Raw genomic sequence first — 16,536 nt, 5'->3', positions numbered from 1 at the left:
CTTGATTCAAACCCCATACCTGACTCTTACTAGGTAATCTCTAGCAAGGGACTTTCCCAACTGAGCTTCCCTTCTTTATGGTAAAATGAGAATCATAACATCCACCTTACAAGTTGTTGTGGAGATTACAATGAGGTGACATTAAAGTGCCTTGGGGTACCTGGGTGGCTCAGTCAGTTGAGCATCTGACTCTTGATTTTGGCTCAGGTCATGATCCTAGGGTTGTGAGATCAAGCCCCATGTCAGGCTCAGGGCTGAGTGCAGAGCCTGCTTGAGATTTTCTTTCCCTCTTCCTCCCTCCCTGTCTCCCACCTTCTCTCTCTCTCTCTCTCTCTCTCTCTGTCCCCCCTGCCCCTCTTCCCTTCTCCCTCTCTCTGAAAAAAAATTTTTTTAATTATAAAAAAAGTATCTAGCATCCTGTAAATCCATAAATGCAGCTCTTACTATCTTCTCCTCCCCTCATTTCCTCCTCCCTGTGAAGCTTTCTCCACACTTTTCTTTGTTGCACCCATAGCATTTTATCTAACCTTCAAGAAATGCCCCTGTCGTTCTGACATATTGAAGTGGAGACAACATCACTGTTCACAAATGTCTTCCTAATCAAGAATGAATCCTCTGGTCTCAGATACCAAGTTTCCTTCATCTCCGTAAGTCCAGCATTTAGTCCAGGGCTTAACACATAGAAGGAACTTGATATTTCATGAATGAACATGTAATTAAGTCATTAACATCTTAGCATAAATTGCCTATGACTGTAGTTTCCAAATGATAGTTTAGTACATATGCGTGCACGCACACACACACACACACACACACACACACACACACACAAAAGCAGTAGAGGGGAGTTTCTCAAAAAGCTAAACATATTTCATTGAAAGAATTGCCTTTTATTTGAGTCTAGCCTTTCTTCTTTGGAGTTAAAAACCAAAAAACAACAAAAACCCCCATAACTTGTCATTTATGGAATAAGTTTTAAGAGGTATTTGACAAAATAGTTAGCAACTTCCGCGGTGAGATATATTCGTATCTCTGTATCTCTGTTTGCATCTCTATCTCAGCAAGGAAGTTTCAACATTGAAAATGCACTGCTACTTAGCTCAAATTCTGAGAAACACCACTTTATGAGATAAGAGAGTAAAATGTACTGGAGGGACTACAACCCATGACTGGTAAGTTTTGATGGGATGGAGGAAAAGAAAAAGACTACAGCAGGAGATGGCCAGGGAGGTGCATTTTATCTGAATAAATATGCTTAACAGAGTCTAGGGGTGGAAAATGATGGGTGAAAAAAACAAACAAATTTTCCCTACATCCCTAGGACAAAACCCCACCATCCCAGAGTTCAGGATGTTAATTTACTTTGAGTCTGAGAGCCTCCCAATCATCCCTTCTCCAGTTGCTCAGGTCAACAAACTCCTTCAAAGAATAACAACACAGTACAAGGAAGGATGTCCAGCACATGACCTCCAAGGACCCTCTGGTCTTTGGAACCCAAGTCAGACCCCTCCCTCTGAATGAGACCCTCTGTGCCAGTGCCCCAGGCAAATTCTGGGAACTTGCCCTTGCCTTGGCCTCTGAATTATATTTCTATAAAGATAGTTCCTTAAATCTCTGTAGCACCATTGACCATGATTCCAGGCATTGTTAGGTCATTCCTCAGTCCTGCCTCCCCCTGTCCCTCCCCTTTTTGTGCTATCCTAGATGGACACATCTGTCACTTTTAAGTCCTCATTGCTCATCTGTCATGCTCCACAACCAAGAAGAGAAAAGGGAAAAGGCCAGAGGAATGTTTTGCCACTAAGAGGAAGACTTTGACATTTTTAAATCCTCTATGTCAGGGTAATCATGTCCCCTACCCCCAATGCAGAAACAACAACAACAACAACAACAACAACAACAACGACAACGACAACAGTAACTAACTTCTTGTTGAAAGCTCATCATATAACAGGCGTTGTGCTAATAAGCACTGTATAGTGCTACTCCATTTCATTTTCACAACAAATGGTACCATGTTAAAGAAGAAGAAACTGAGGTTCAGAGAACTTAAATCACTTGCCCAAGGAGTGTCTCCCAGATGGTAAACAGGGATTGGAAAGCCAGTGTTTCTCATTCCAGACTTCTGTGCTTAACCTTACTTGATACTGGCTCCACTCAACCACCATCAAGGACTCCTAGTGGTCCAAAAAATGCGACTCAAATGTTCTGTGGGCTGTTAGGACCCTCCAAGGCCTGGTCACCATCCGTTTCCACAGCCTCGTCTCCCGCTAAGGCTCTCCTAGAATCCTCCAGGGCAGGAATTTTGGAGTTCCTTTTACTTAAGGAGCCTCTCACCTCTGAGCCTTTCACCATATTGTGCTATTGCCTCTTCCCAAATCTACCACATCACAAGCCCAGCTCCAATGTCACCTTTCCCAGCATACCAGACCCAATGAGCTCACCTTAATCTAAATCTCCTAACACTTGGGGTCTGCTGCCCACCTGGCAGATAACCCCGAGTTGCCATGTACTCATCTCTCATGTGGGTGTTTCATTTCCCCAGCTTGATGGACACCCACAGGGTGCAGCCATGTTATGGCATGCATGCCTTTGTGTCACCTTACTAGGAACAAGTAGACAGATGTTCAATCAGTGTTTGATAACTCAACCCCTTCCTCCTCTTCCTTTCTCTTCTTTCTTATTTCTTCTTCCCTATCTTCTCCCCATTCTCTCCTTTTGGCATCTCCTTCCCTTCTCTTCCCGCCCCTCGGCTCCCCTCTGCATTTTTAAGTGTGGTAGGCAGCCAATGACATGGCTCCCAATGATCTCTGCCTCCTGATATTCACAGCCTTGTGTAATCCCCTCGCCTTGGTGAGGGGCCGTGCCTAGTGGCTTGCTTCTAATGAACACAACACAGCAAGGGTAATGGTATGTCACTTCCATGATTAGATTACAGGAGACTATCTCTTGTTAGCGCTCTCTTGCTGGCACTCTTGTCCTTTCTCTGGCTCGCTCTAATGAAGGCAGTTCCATGTTGTGAAATGCTCTATGGAGAGGCCTATATGGCAAAGAATCAAAAGAATGCCTCCAGCCAACAGTTCATGAAGAAGTGAGGTCTCAATCCAACAATCTGAAAGGAACTAAATCCTGCCAACAACTACATAAGCAGACTTGGAAGTGGATCCTTCCCAGTTGAGCCTTGAGTTGACTACAGCCTTGGGCCATACCTTGATGGCAGCCCTGTGAGAGACCCAGGGCCAGAAGATTTATCTAATCCATGCCCAGACTCCTAATCCACAGAAACTATGAGAGAGTAAGCATGTTGTTTCAAGAGGGCGAATTGTCAAGCAGCAATAGATAACAAAATACACTAAATGTTCCTTTACTCCAACATTTGTTGGGGATTTAACATGGTGTTCTTATTAAATAAGGGGACGTTTTGATGACTCAGGCATGGTTCTCTAGTTTTTTGTTTGTTTATTTATTTATTAATTAAATATAATTTATTGTCAAATTGGTTTCCATACAACACCCAGTGCTCATCCCAACAGGTGCCCTCCTCGATGCCCGTCACCCATAATGGTTCTCTAGTTTTAAAAATCTCCAGCCTTATTGGGAGTTGGGAAGAGAGACAAGTCATAAGAACAGTCATATCATATCATATCATATCATATCATATCATATCAATCATTTTTAAGAGTTTTAATAGAGAAAAGAAGTAGAGATTTAGTAGATACTTGTAGAGTCAGAAGCTTATTCTGCTTGAAGATGAGAAGGCTCCAAAAAGGAGCTAGGTCTTGGAACACAAACGGGAGGTCACCAAATTGGGAGAACTGGGTCAAGGGGAGGGAAGAGAATTCCAGGCAAAGGAACACCGTGGGCAAAGATGGAACAGCACGAGGAGGCTTATCATGTTGGGTAAGGAAAAAAAGAAAAGAAAAGTTCAGCATTTCCTATTCTGACTCTTCTATAACAAAAAGAACAATATGGCTTTATTCAATGTTCACTCTGTTACATTTTAACACTCAGTATCTCACTGAATTCTTGTAACATTCTATGAGATGGAAAAATCTCCATTTACATGTGAGGAAACTGAGGCTCAGAGAATAGAAGTGTCTTGTTCAAGGTCACAGAGCAAGTCAGTGGCTAAGCTTGGATTTGAATATTGATCTGCCTGACTCTAGAGTTGCCCTCTCAACCATCCACTACCTGTGTTGCATTTATAACAGGCGATGCACAAGGGAGAGGCTTCAGTTTCTGCTAGATAGGACAAGTCTCTAAATGCCTGTGGACCCACACATGCCTTTCATCGTTTGGTATGCAAACAAAGAGATAAGGCTGGGTTAGTCAGGTTTCTTGTCTGTCCTAGGGCAGTAATGGAGGGCAGTGGATAAAGGCACAGGCCTAGGTCCAAATCCTGGCTTCCCCACCTACTAGCTGAGTGACTTTGGGCAAGGTATTAAACATCCCTGACCCCCACTTTTCATCAGTAAAATGAAGAGATGATAATAGCAACTAACTCAGTAGAATCAGTGTGATAACCCACAGAAGGCAGAAGCAATAAAGGAGAAAATATGCCATGCAGTTGACAGGCTTCAGTAAGTCTGTCCATGTAAAAATCTAATAACAAGGAACCTGGAAAAGAGTGGAATAGAACAGGCGGTCCCATCCATTTTCCTCAGATTCTGATAACTTTGCAGTTCTGAATACCTTATATCCTTAAAGCCAATATACCATTTTCTTCAGACAATCTCATATTGTTGGAGGTGATGGAGTATGGAAGAGGGAAGATTTATTCCCTACTCTTCATGTTTCCCTGTAGAGGGACCTCCAGGAGAGTGACACTCCTGGCTCTTGCCCCACCTGATTGGTGCATCAGTATTCTCTTTTGGGATCTGCCTACCTGAAGAAAAGGTACATTTTGGGCTTAGTAGAGCAAACTTTGTCCTATTGGTTTGCTTGAGGTTGGGTTGGGGGTTAAGTTCAATTCAAAAGAGTATTAGCAATCTATGTCCTCCAAAAGGTTTTTTTTTTTTTTTTAAGTCAGTAATAAAGCTGCCACTTCTTGACTGCCTCTTTCCTGTCTCTTGTAATTAGTTTGATACCACCTTGAAAATGTTCACTCCTCTCTCTTTATGTTGCTCATTCCAATCCTTCATTAAGTTTCCTTGTCACGATTCCAGATGGCTATCCTTTCTGCAAAGATAGCTCTTCCTTTGGCTTTCTTCTCCCTGATATTCTTGTTCCCCACCCACTCAGGTCCTGAATCATGGAACAATTTGGCAGATTCACTTTATACCTATGCCTTCCCCTCTGCCAACCCTACAGACGTTTCAACGTATCCAAGTCATTTCTAATTACTTCTTGGCTGATAACTATTCTAGCAATTTCTTCATGTCTGGTAAATGTTTCAATTTCTCCACTTTGTCTTTCTCACTGAATCCTTAAGAAGAAAAAAAAAGAAAAGAAACTTGGTAACTCTGGCATTTTTGAATCATCATTAATTTCAAGCTTGTCTTATCTTATTAGCTGTCCTACATTCCCATCGAGAACTCTTTCCTCCTTGATGCATTTGAAAGCCCCCATTTAATTTTCTTTCCCATTACTGAGTGAAGACTAGTTTGGACTAACTTGCACCAATAGTGTCCTTGAGAAGCAGCAGTAGACAGCATTGGGGTAGGGGTGGGGGGCAGGTTCCCAGGTGTAGACTGCTGGTACTGTGAGCCTTCAAAACTTCTCTTCCCAGGGCTTGCTGCTCCTCTGTCTGTTCTGAAATACTTTCCAAGAATTTAGGCAAATGTTTTCAGAAGGACATTAGTGACATACATGTTTATTGAGAGGAAGGTGAATTGATCAAATAGCTTTCTCCCATTAACACATACAAAATGATTTTCTTTTCTCCGTCCAGATAAGCTCTCTTGTCACCCATGGGGATTTCCCTAGGGAATTAAGAAACAGAAAGAGGAAGGGGGCAGAGAAGAGGGTAGGCTCAGAGCCTGATTGCCAATGGTGTTGTCCTGTAGAATGTTCTGTGATGATGGAAATGTTCTATATCCACGCTATCTGATATAGGAGCTATAAAACTACATGAAATGTGGCTACTGTGACTAGGGAATTGAAATATTAATTTTATTTAACTTTAATAATTTAAATATAAACAGCTACATGTGACTAGTGGCTACTGTACTGAACAGTCCAGCTCTTCAACATGTTATTTGGGGTTATCTGGACCTTCCTTTTTCATAACTGACATAGTTCTTTGAGAGTCATGGAATAATGCCCAAGAGGACAAAGATCCATCTGACTCACAGAATCCAGGGTCATGGATGGATGTCATGATGTTACATGCCCATGGAAGCTGCAATCTAGTGGATGTTTCAAGCAGAGGTCACAGATTGGTGATCTACAGGCTAAATTCAAACTGTAGGCATTCTTGACTTATACAATGAAAAATAATTAGTTGCTGGCGTTTAAAAATCAAAAGATTTCACATCAAAATGTGGATTTCCAGCTTCTATTGAGAAATCAGAAGACCCCACCTGACAACATTCAGATGGAGATGAGTAGCAGCAGCCTCCTTTATTCAGCACCAGGGTTCTTCAGTTTGCCACACTCCCCACCATGCCCTATGGTCTAAATGTCTCATGCAGGCATTTGGTTTTATTTGTCCTTGCATCATGTTTCTAAAGCATGAGCTTTGTTTGGTATCCTACAACCTGGGTATCAATCCCATTTTTGCCTTGTAAGAAGCTGTGTGACCTTGAACAAATGACTTTAACTCTGAGAGCCTCAGCTTCCTCCTAAGGGGAGAAGTGATAGAATAGACCCCAGAGTGTTGCAAGGACTCCATAGAACAATGTAAGAGTCTTGATATAGAGCCAGGCTTATGGCAAGTGCCCAATAGATGATAGCTGTTGGAAAGAAATGAGGGAAGATGGGGGAAATGGAAGAAGAGGTGATAGAAAAGCAAGAGGAAGAGGACAAAGAGGGGAAGGAGGAAGGGCAGGAGGGAAATAAGAGCTCCTAGTCAGTTTCCAAACACATCTAAGGCCTAACAAGGGTCAAAACAAAACAAAACAAAACAAAAAAACCTCTTTCTTTACCACCCCCTCCCCCTGCAGCTTTAGCTTCCTTCCAACATAATACCATGACCACCCACATTGTAAGTCCATGGACACAGGGTGAGAGCTGAGAGGCTAAGAAGGAACACGTGAACAAAAGCAAGGAAATAAATCAGTTGGTCCCTGGGACCTTTGCCCTTGGATCTGCAACCTTTGCCCTGAGAACCAGTTCTCTTGCCCACGTCCTGGGAGCACTTGGGACCTTGTGACAGAAACACCAAAGGGTCTGGACTTCATCACACTTGTTGGGGTTTGTGTCCCTCCCCCAGATCCAGCATCTATAATCAGAAAATATCTCCATGTGGCATAGTTTGTACACATCTGTCAGAAGAAATGCCAGCCCCTCCAAGATAGATGGAGGGAAAGTTAAAAGCTAGCTATTTACAAGAAATAAATGCAGGAGACTGGACTACATTCCCAAGCAGTTTTGACCTTGGGTTCCTAGGGTTTAACTTTGCCCGTTTCTCAAAGTTGATTCAAGGATCATGTAATTCAGAATATGCTGAAAGAGGAATGTTGAAATGTTGGTTATTGGGCCTTACACCCAGACACTTGAATTCAGTCCATTTAGGGTTAGGGTTAGGGAATTTGTATTTTGTAAAGCTACAAGCTGATTTATTTTATGTGATTCACTTAATCAAGGCATATGAATACTGAGGAAGCATAGTTTGCAGCTGGTGAGAATAGCCCAATACACCTTCCACCTCTGGAGAAGCATGACGATCACTGAAAATTTGAATGGTCAGGGAAGGTTTCTCAGAGGAATAGAGCTGGCCTTCTGCTGGATTTTAAGGTATCTAGATGGGGGCCAAGGGAGGAGATTAACTCATTTATTTATTCATTCACCACATATTTCCTGAACATCTACCATGTGCCAGTTTTGTACTAGACACCAAGAACAGAACAGCAAGGAAGACAGAGAAAACCCTCTGTCCTCATGGATCTAGTTGAGGGAGGCACACAATAAACAAAATGCATAAGCAAAATACTTAGCTTGTAAGATGGTGATAAACACTGACGAGAAAAACAAAGCAGAGACCTTTGGTAGAAACATGATTCAAATTTGGATATCAGATGATATTATACAAGTACAAGGGCCTGTCTAATGGTCAGACCTTGGCAGGAGGCCTCTCATAATGGTGAAGCATCACAGTCAAGATGTATCCACCCATCCATCCACCCATCTAGCCATCTGCCCAACCACCCACCCATCCACCCAACCACCCATTTAGCCATCCATCCACCCATCATCCATCCATCCACCAACCCACCCATCCACCCACTTAGCCATCCACTTACCCATCATCCATCCATCCATCTACCCATCCACCCATCCACCTACCCATATACCCATCCTCTATCCATTCTTCCATATTCTATTCTTTCCTTCATCCCTACATTTATCCAACCTACTTAGCCAACTGTGTGCTAGACCCCCTATGAAGTTCTGCAGATATGAAAATGAACAAAACAGACACTATTATGGAATGAATTATGTCTTCTTTCAAATTCTTAAATTGAAGTTCTAGCCCGCAGTGCCTCAGAATGTGACTTTATTTAGAGATAAGACCTTTAAAGAGAAGATTAGGATAAAATGGTGTCATTATGGCAGGTTACTGCCATAATGACTGGTGTCCTTCTAAGAAGAGGAAATTAGGACACAGACTGAGACTGGACTGAGACTGGACACAGACTGGACACACGTATGCACAGAGAGATGACCACGTGAACACAACATGAGAAGGCAGCCTTCTGAAAGCCAAGGAGAGAGGCCTCAGAAGAAGCCAAACTTGCTGACATTGGTCTCAGACTTCTCGCTTCCAGAACTGGGAAAACATTTTCTGTTGTTTAAGCCACTCAGTCTGTGGTTTATTTTGCCATGGCAGCTCTGGCAAGCTAACACAGACACCCTCACAGAAACAGGTGTTCACAATCACAGACAGAGAAGGAAAATTAAACAGACAATGATAATACAAACATACCCCTTTGCTTTGCCTAGAAGTCCACTACCAGAGATACATACATTTGCATTAATCTTTGCTCTCTCATTAATCTGACAAATATTTGTTGAGCACCCTACTATATTTCTGGGGCTACACTAGACAAGGGGGATAAAATGACAGATAAGGTAGACATATCTGTTGCCTCTAGAAGTTCATAAACTCCTATACCCCTCCCTAGAGACCCAACACTGTTCTCTACCCAGACTCAAATAAGGGAGTGCTGTGTTGTGTAGTAGATATGATCACAGACTATGGAACCAGACAGGCCTGGGTATGGGTCCATGCTCTACCATTAGTGGGGTTGTGTGGCCTGGGGCAAACTATTTAACCAGTCAGAACCTCAGTTTATCTCTAAAAGACAGTAACAATACCCATGTATGATTGTTATGACAATTGAAAGCATGGACATAAATCAGAAGTACTCCATAGATGTTTGTTCCAGTTTTCACTCCAGCCTCTGAAGCAGAGCCAATCAGATGATAATAAATATGATCACTAATATGGAGTGCTTTCTTGATACCAGAGAACTCTAAGTAATTTGCATATATTATAATTGTATATCTATGAGGCATCTTTCCGACCACCCCAGCCTGTCCTAGTTTAATTTTCTGTTTTCTCTTTTGTCTACTTAGTGTTTTATCACTCCCAGGAAAGCACTTAAGGCCCAAGATAATCTGAGGGAGAGGCTATTACCCTGTCAGGAAAGAACTGTGTCTTTCCCCATCCATAGCTCCCCTTGTCCCTCCAGTTGGCCCACTGGTCTTGGCAAACTGGAAAGGGTGTCTGGAAGGAAGAGTGCCATAAGTCTCTCGGTTTATAGCTGCATTCACGCACAACACATTTGATTACACATTCCCATCAAGGGGGGAGGATGCTGGTGTTTCTGTATGTGTTATTCCTGGTGGGTATTTGTATTTAAATTTCCTCCAGTGCCATTGGGGGGTAAGACCCACCTTCCCTTCTGAGGGACTGGTGACTGAGCCAGCAAGGAGTTGTTAGCATGGAAACCACGTCTCCCTCTGGGCCCCAAGGGGCACTTCTGGAAATGGTTCGGAATCTGATCACAGTCTTCAAGCATAAGAACTGTGTTTAAAAGCTGTTATTTCCTTGCTTCTGATAAACGGTTGTCGAGAAGCTGCCAGTTCTGGTTTCGCTGGGGGATATTGGACTCGGGGAGGATGTGGGTCAGGAGAATGGGAAGAGATGACAGGATGGGGGTCCTGGAGCCTTAAACTTGAACAGCACCCCAAACTGAGATGACAGTTTGGAGACAGTTCTGTCTGACTCCTTGTCAAGAATGAGACAGTTAAAAGGACAGTGAAATTAGACAAGGTGAGTTGTAAGTGACTCACTCTCTCAGGTTGGAAGGAGGTTTGGTGTTAAGTAAGGAACTAAAACACCTGGATAAGAATCATCAGTTCTAAGGGCCTTGAAAAAAATTCCATATACAGGAGTTTCAAACTCAAACATCTATGGATACCAAGAGGAAAACACCGTTAAGTGAAGCTGAAAGAGCTTGGTGAGGTGTTAGGGGAACATAAAAGCAAGCTCCTCGTCTAAGGGAGGTGGTGGCCACCAGCTACTGGCTGCCATGTGGGTCTCCAGTCCCAGCATGAGCCAATTACCTACTTCTTTAGGAAAAGCACCAAATCTGAAACTTCAGGTGAAATCTCCTGACATTTACATGTAAGGTATGGATTCAAACATTTAAAAAAATTTTTTTAATGTTTTATTATTTTTGAGAGAGAGAACACAGTGCAAGCGGAGGAGGGGCAGAGAGAGAGGGAGACACAGAATCTGAAGCAGGCTCCAGGCTCCGAGATGTTAGCACAAAGCCCAATGCGGGGCTCGAACCCACAAACCACGAGGTCATGACCTGAGCTGAAGTTGATTGCTTAACCGACTAAGCCACCCAGGCGCACCTGGATTCAAACATTTTAAAATCACATTGCAAGTCAAATAAAACACGTCTAAAGATCAGATCTAGTCCATTCATTCCAGTTTGCAAACTGTTATGATTGCTGAAAAGAAATTTGAAATTTCAGAGGCAGAAGGGAATTTTAATATATTATCAATTACCACAAAAAAACACAGTAAAAGAGAACAGTTATGATTTGTTTAGTGCTTACTGTGTGCTAAGCAATTTGTTTATATTACTCCATTGAGTCTTCCCCCACAACCCTGGGGATGTAGGAATTTTTACCCTAACTTAGGAGGAAACTGAGATTCATAGGGGTTAAGTCATTTGTCCAAGGTCATACTTTAGTACGTTAGAGTCTCTGCAGGAAGAGTAATCATTTTCCCATGCATCTCCCACAGCACAGAATGCCCCAGACACTGCCATAGGTCTTTTCTTCATCCAAAATTTTGCCTTGGTATATGTGTTAGGCTTGTTCTCATGCAGTGGCTTTTAACCAGGGGACAATTTTGCCTCCCAGGGGATATGTGACAATGTCTCTAGACATTTTTGGTTGCCACAATTGGTGGGGAGTGAGGGGGCCATCTGGCATCTACTCTAATGGGTAGGAGTCAGGAATGCTTCTAGCCATCCTACAATGCACAGGACGGCCCCTCATAATAGAGAACTACTTGGCCCAAGATGTAAGAAATGCCAAGGTTGATAAGCCCTTGTCTAAAAGGATTAGAGGTGGGGCACTTGGGTGGCTCACTTGGTTAAGTGTCCAACTCCCGCTCAGGTCATGATCTCATGGTTCATGAGTTCAAGCCCTGCATCAAGCCCTGCATCAGGCTCTGCAGAGAGCCTGCTTGGGATCATCTGTCTCCTTCTCTCTGCTCCTCCCCCATTCTCTCTCTCTCTTTCAAAAATAAATAAACATTTTTTAAAAAATTAAAAAAAATACAAGGATTAAGGGAGGGAGAGCTGAGGGCTGGGAACTTACTAAGGAGATAAGAAGCAGGAGGAGGATACTGAAGATGGTACTTGTAAAAACAGCTCTATTGTTAAAGAAGCTGCATGATTTACCAAGTGTTCTCAACCACACTGTTCACTGGAACTTCATGACATCCCCGAAACACATCTTCTTATTCCCATTTTACAGATGAGGAAACTGAGGACCAGAGAAAGAAAGATAATTTTCCTTCAGGTTTCATGAATGGCATTCCACAAATACTTATTGGGTATCTTGTATATCTTGGTTCTTGTTAATGGATCTGACCCTTCTGCTAACACTTATCAAGTGTTTTCTAGGGGCCAAATCCAGCCTGTGGCATACGGCCATGCCAATTTATTGACAGTGCTTATAGATGCTTTTGAGTTAAATACTTGTTACAGAGACCACCCGGCTGGCAAAGCCAAAAATATTTACTATGTGGCCCTTTGTGGAAAAACTTTGCTGGTCCCTGCTGTAGGAGGAAAGAGAGATAACCAATATTAAAAATTGCCTGCCCTCTGAGCTTCTTTCTAGACCCATCAGTGACTGACTGTTCTTCATAAACATTGGGATGATGAGCCATGGATATGATAGAGCAGCAATGACATTAACAAATTCCATGTACTGGGTGCTGACTGTGCGCCACTCACAGACCTAATCCTCTCCAGCTCCCTCAACAAACCCATCAGATGGGTCTCATTAATCCCTTTTATACATGATGAACATGAAGCTCAGAAAGGTCAAGAGGCAAATCCAAGTTCAATTAGTTATCAAGGGACAGAAGCAGGGTCCAAAGGTGGACATGTACAGCTCCAAAGCTTTTAGCCACCTGCATGTGAAATCAACTCAGCATGAGCCCTGGCTCTGCTGAGTCAGAAACTCTGAAAAGTTTTCCATAAATAAGGTTTTCTTCTTCTTTTCTTCCTTGACCAGGTCTCCCACGCTTATAAACCAGTGTGACACTCTGATTTTTTCAAAAGTTTATTTTTAACTCCAGTTAGTTAACATACAGTTAACATACATACATTAACATAACATATACATAATATAACAATATTAGTTTCAGGTGTACAATATAGTAATTCAACAGCTCCATACATCACCTTGTGCTCATCATGAAAGTACACTTCTTAATCCCCATCACCTATTTCCTCCATCCCCCCACCCACCTCCCCTCTGGTAACCACTGGTCTGTTTTCTGTAATTGAGTCTCTTTCTTGCTTTTTTTTTTTTTTCTCTCTCTATTGTTTTACTTTTGCTTGTCTGTTTTGTTTCTTAAATTCCACATATGAGTGAAATCATAGGGTATTCATCTTTCTCTGACTTATTTCACTTAGCATTATAATTCCTATCTTCATCCACATCATTGCAAATGACAAGATTTCATTCTTTTTTATGGCTGAATAATATTCTTATATTTCTTACCAATTCATCAACTGATGGACACTTGGGCTGCTGCCACATCATCGCTATTGTAAATAATGCTGCTATAAACATAGGGGTGCATGTATCCTTTTCAATTCATGCTTTGGATTCTTTGGGTAAATACCAGTAGTGCGACTGCTGGATTGTAAGGTAGTTCTATGTTTAACTTTTTGAGGAACCTCCATACTCTTTTCCACAATGGCTGCACCAGTTTGCATTCTCGTCAGCATTGCATGAGGGTTCCCTTTCCTCCACAACCTTGCCAATACCTGTTGTTTCTTGTGTTGTTGATTTTAGTCATTCTGACAGGTGTGAGGTGATATTTCATTGTAGCTTTGATTTGTTCCATTTCCCTGATGATAAGGGATGATGAGTATGATGCTGGGATTTGTAATAAAATATATATATTTAGTATTCGTCCTCATTCCTGGCACAGGGCTTGTAAAACCCTTGGGATTTCCTAAGTGATGAAAGGATGATGGTGTCTTGTTTTAGAAATGTTTGGAAAGCCCCTAGGTAAACTAAGGATGGGGACTAGTGGCCAGGGGAGCAAACCATGGGGTTAGAGCATTGAAACTTTCAGTCCTACCCCCATAACCTCTAGGGAGGGGACAGGGTCTGGAGATTAAATTAAATCACCAGTGGCTAATGAGTTAATCAATTTTGCCTATGTAGTGAGGACTCCATGAAAACCCAAAAGGACAGCTTCTAGGAGCTTCTGGTTCGGTTGGTGAACACGTGGAGATTCAGGGGAGAGTGGCCTGCTTGGAGGGAACATTGGAAGCTTTTTGCCCTTTCCCCATTTGCATCTCTTCCATCTGGCTGTTACTGAGTTATATCCTCTGATAATAAATGGGTAATCCAGTAAGTAAAACCTTCTCTGAGCTCTGTGAGCTGCTCTAGCAGTTTAATTGAACCCAAGGAGAGGGTCCTTGGAACTTCCCATCTATAGCCAGCCAGCCAGAAACACAGCTGACAACCTAGACCTGCAACTGGCATCTGAAGTTGGGGAGTCTTGTATTACTGAGCCCTTACCCTGTGGGCTCTGATGCTACCACCAGGTAGATGATGCCAGAATTGAATTGAATTCTCGGACACCCAGCTGGTGTCGGAGAACTGCTTGGTGTGGCGAGGGGAAAACCCACATGTTGGAATTGGTGTCAGAATCGTAACCGGTAAGACGCTCCTGCCAGGCCCAGAAAGGCCCAGAAGCTCTTTTCAGAACCAGCTCATCTGTCTCAGAGCACCCAGCAAATCCCAAGTTTCAGTGAGTTGCAAATCTGCCTGCTCAGTCTCACCTCCGGGAGCTGTGGCTGTTTCCAGGCTGGCTCAGATCCCTTCCCACCCCCAGCAGTCCAGCAGCTGATATTTACACAGCACTTTACAGTCTCCCTTGGTTAATCCAGCGTGTTCCCCGGTCACTTCTCATTAAGCCGAGCGTAGCCTCCTTTTCACTTGTTCTGAATTAAAGTGTCACTTTTCCCAGCAAGGGGCTGCAGGTGGAAAATATAGGCACAAAACTTGGAAAATAAGGGAGGGAAGAGGGGACAGCACCCAGTCAGCTCCCACTCTCTTTCCTAGAGCTGAAGTGATGCTGTGATGCTTAGCACCCCCCTCCCACCTGCAAGTTAAACAAAAACGAGTCCCAGCATGTTGAGGATTTTTAAAAACTGAGGGTATTTGGCCCAGTTGGTGTAGGAAAATATCCAACGACAGCAGTTGGACCTGTAAATGTCTTTCTTGGTGTTTCTGGGATAGCTAATTACCCTAGCTGTGCAGCCAAGGACCACCCGAAATGTTTTCGAAGGAACAAGCTCATAGCAGACATGCTGCTCTGATCCCAGCTGTCCCCAGTCAAGGGCCCCAGTGCCTCTTTCTCTTCCCCAGCCTGATCTCAGACCATAAAAGCCAACTGCCTCCCCAAGGCACTCGCGGACTGACAAATCGCTGCCCAGCAATGGTGAAACGGTTACCATGCCTCCCTAGGGCAGCAAATCCAGGAGCAGGCGAAAGAGAGGCTGTGTACTTTAATGGAAAGGATTTGGGTTGAAATCTTCCAGCTCTTTCTCTTCTTAGCCATGTGATTCTAAACAAGTGACTTAGCATCTCAGAACCTCTGTTTCTTCTTCCATAAGATGAGTTGTCATTGGGTTTGTCTTCAGGATGTAATTACAGAACGACAGTATTTTTTTAATTGTAGTAAAATATATAGAACATAAAATTTGCCATCATAACCATTTTTAAGTGTACAGTTTTGTGGTATTAAATACATTCACACTGTTGATGCAAGCATCACACCATCCACGTACAGAACCATTTTCACCTGGGTAACTGAAACTCTGCCTATTAAACAACTCCCCATTCCTCACTGCCCCCTAACCACCATTCTACTTTCCATCCCTACAAATTTGACTACATAGGCACCTCATATAAGTGGAGTCATACAGTATTTATCCTTTTGTGATAGGCCTATTTCACTTAGAATGATGGCTTTAAGTCTCATCTATATTGTAGCAGATGTCAGAATTTTCTTCCTCTTCAGGGCTGAGTAATATTCCATTGTGTGTATACACTGCACATTTATTTATCCATTCATCCACTGATTGATATTTGGGTTTCTTTTCCATTTTAATCATCATGAATAATGCTATGAACATGGTTGTACAAACAGCTCTTTTGAGTCCCTGCTTTCAATTCTTTAGAGTATGCTCCTAGGAGTACAACTGCTGAATCACATGGTAATTTAATTTTTAATTTTTTAAGGAACGACCTTATTGTTTTCATTAGCGACTGCACCATTTTACATTCCCATTAACAGTACACTAGAGTTTTAATTTCCCTATATCTTCATCAGCACTTGCTCTTTTGGTTTTCTCATACTAGCTATCCTAATGGATGTGAAGTGGTTTTCTCATTGCGGTTTTGACTTATATTTCCATGGTGATTAGTGATGTTGAACATCTTTTCATGTGCTTGTTAGCCATCTACAACAATACTTTTGATTAGTGCCTGGAACATGTTAGGGGCTGAGGCTTGATCCCATAATTACAAATTCTGTAAGATACAAATCATGACTCCAGCTAAATCTTTCATGCAGGTCTGAATGCTTGTCTG

The 16,536-nt window shown here is 42.6% G+C and overlaps 1 long non-coding RNA gene across 1 annotated transcript; it reads left to right on the top strand.

Moving 5' to 3' along the window:
- Positions 1 to 503: 503 nt before the first annotated feature.
- Positions 504 to 1,893, top strand: LOC122203256. The gene is made up of 3 exons (XR_006195108.1): positions 504 to 647; positions 1,062 to 1,172; positions 1,705 to 1,893. It is a non-coding gene; the product is annotated as an uncharacterized LOC122203256 (long non-coding RNA).
- The last annotated feature ends 14,643 nt before the right edge of the window (positions 1,894 to 16,536 follow it).

Source organism: Panthera leo, chromosome D3 (genome assembly GCF_018350215.1).
Source record: "Panthera leo isolate Ple1 chromosome D3, P.leo_Ple1_pat1.1, whole genome shotgun sequence".
Lineage (NCBI taxonomy): Eukaryota > Metazoa > Chordata > Mammalia > Carnivora > Felidae > Panthera > Panthera leo.
This window is presented reverse-complemented; position numbering and strand designations above follow the sequence as displayed.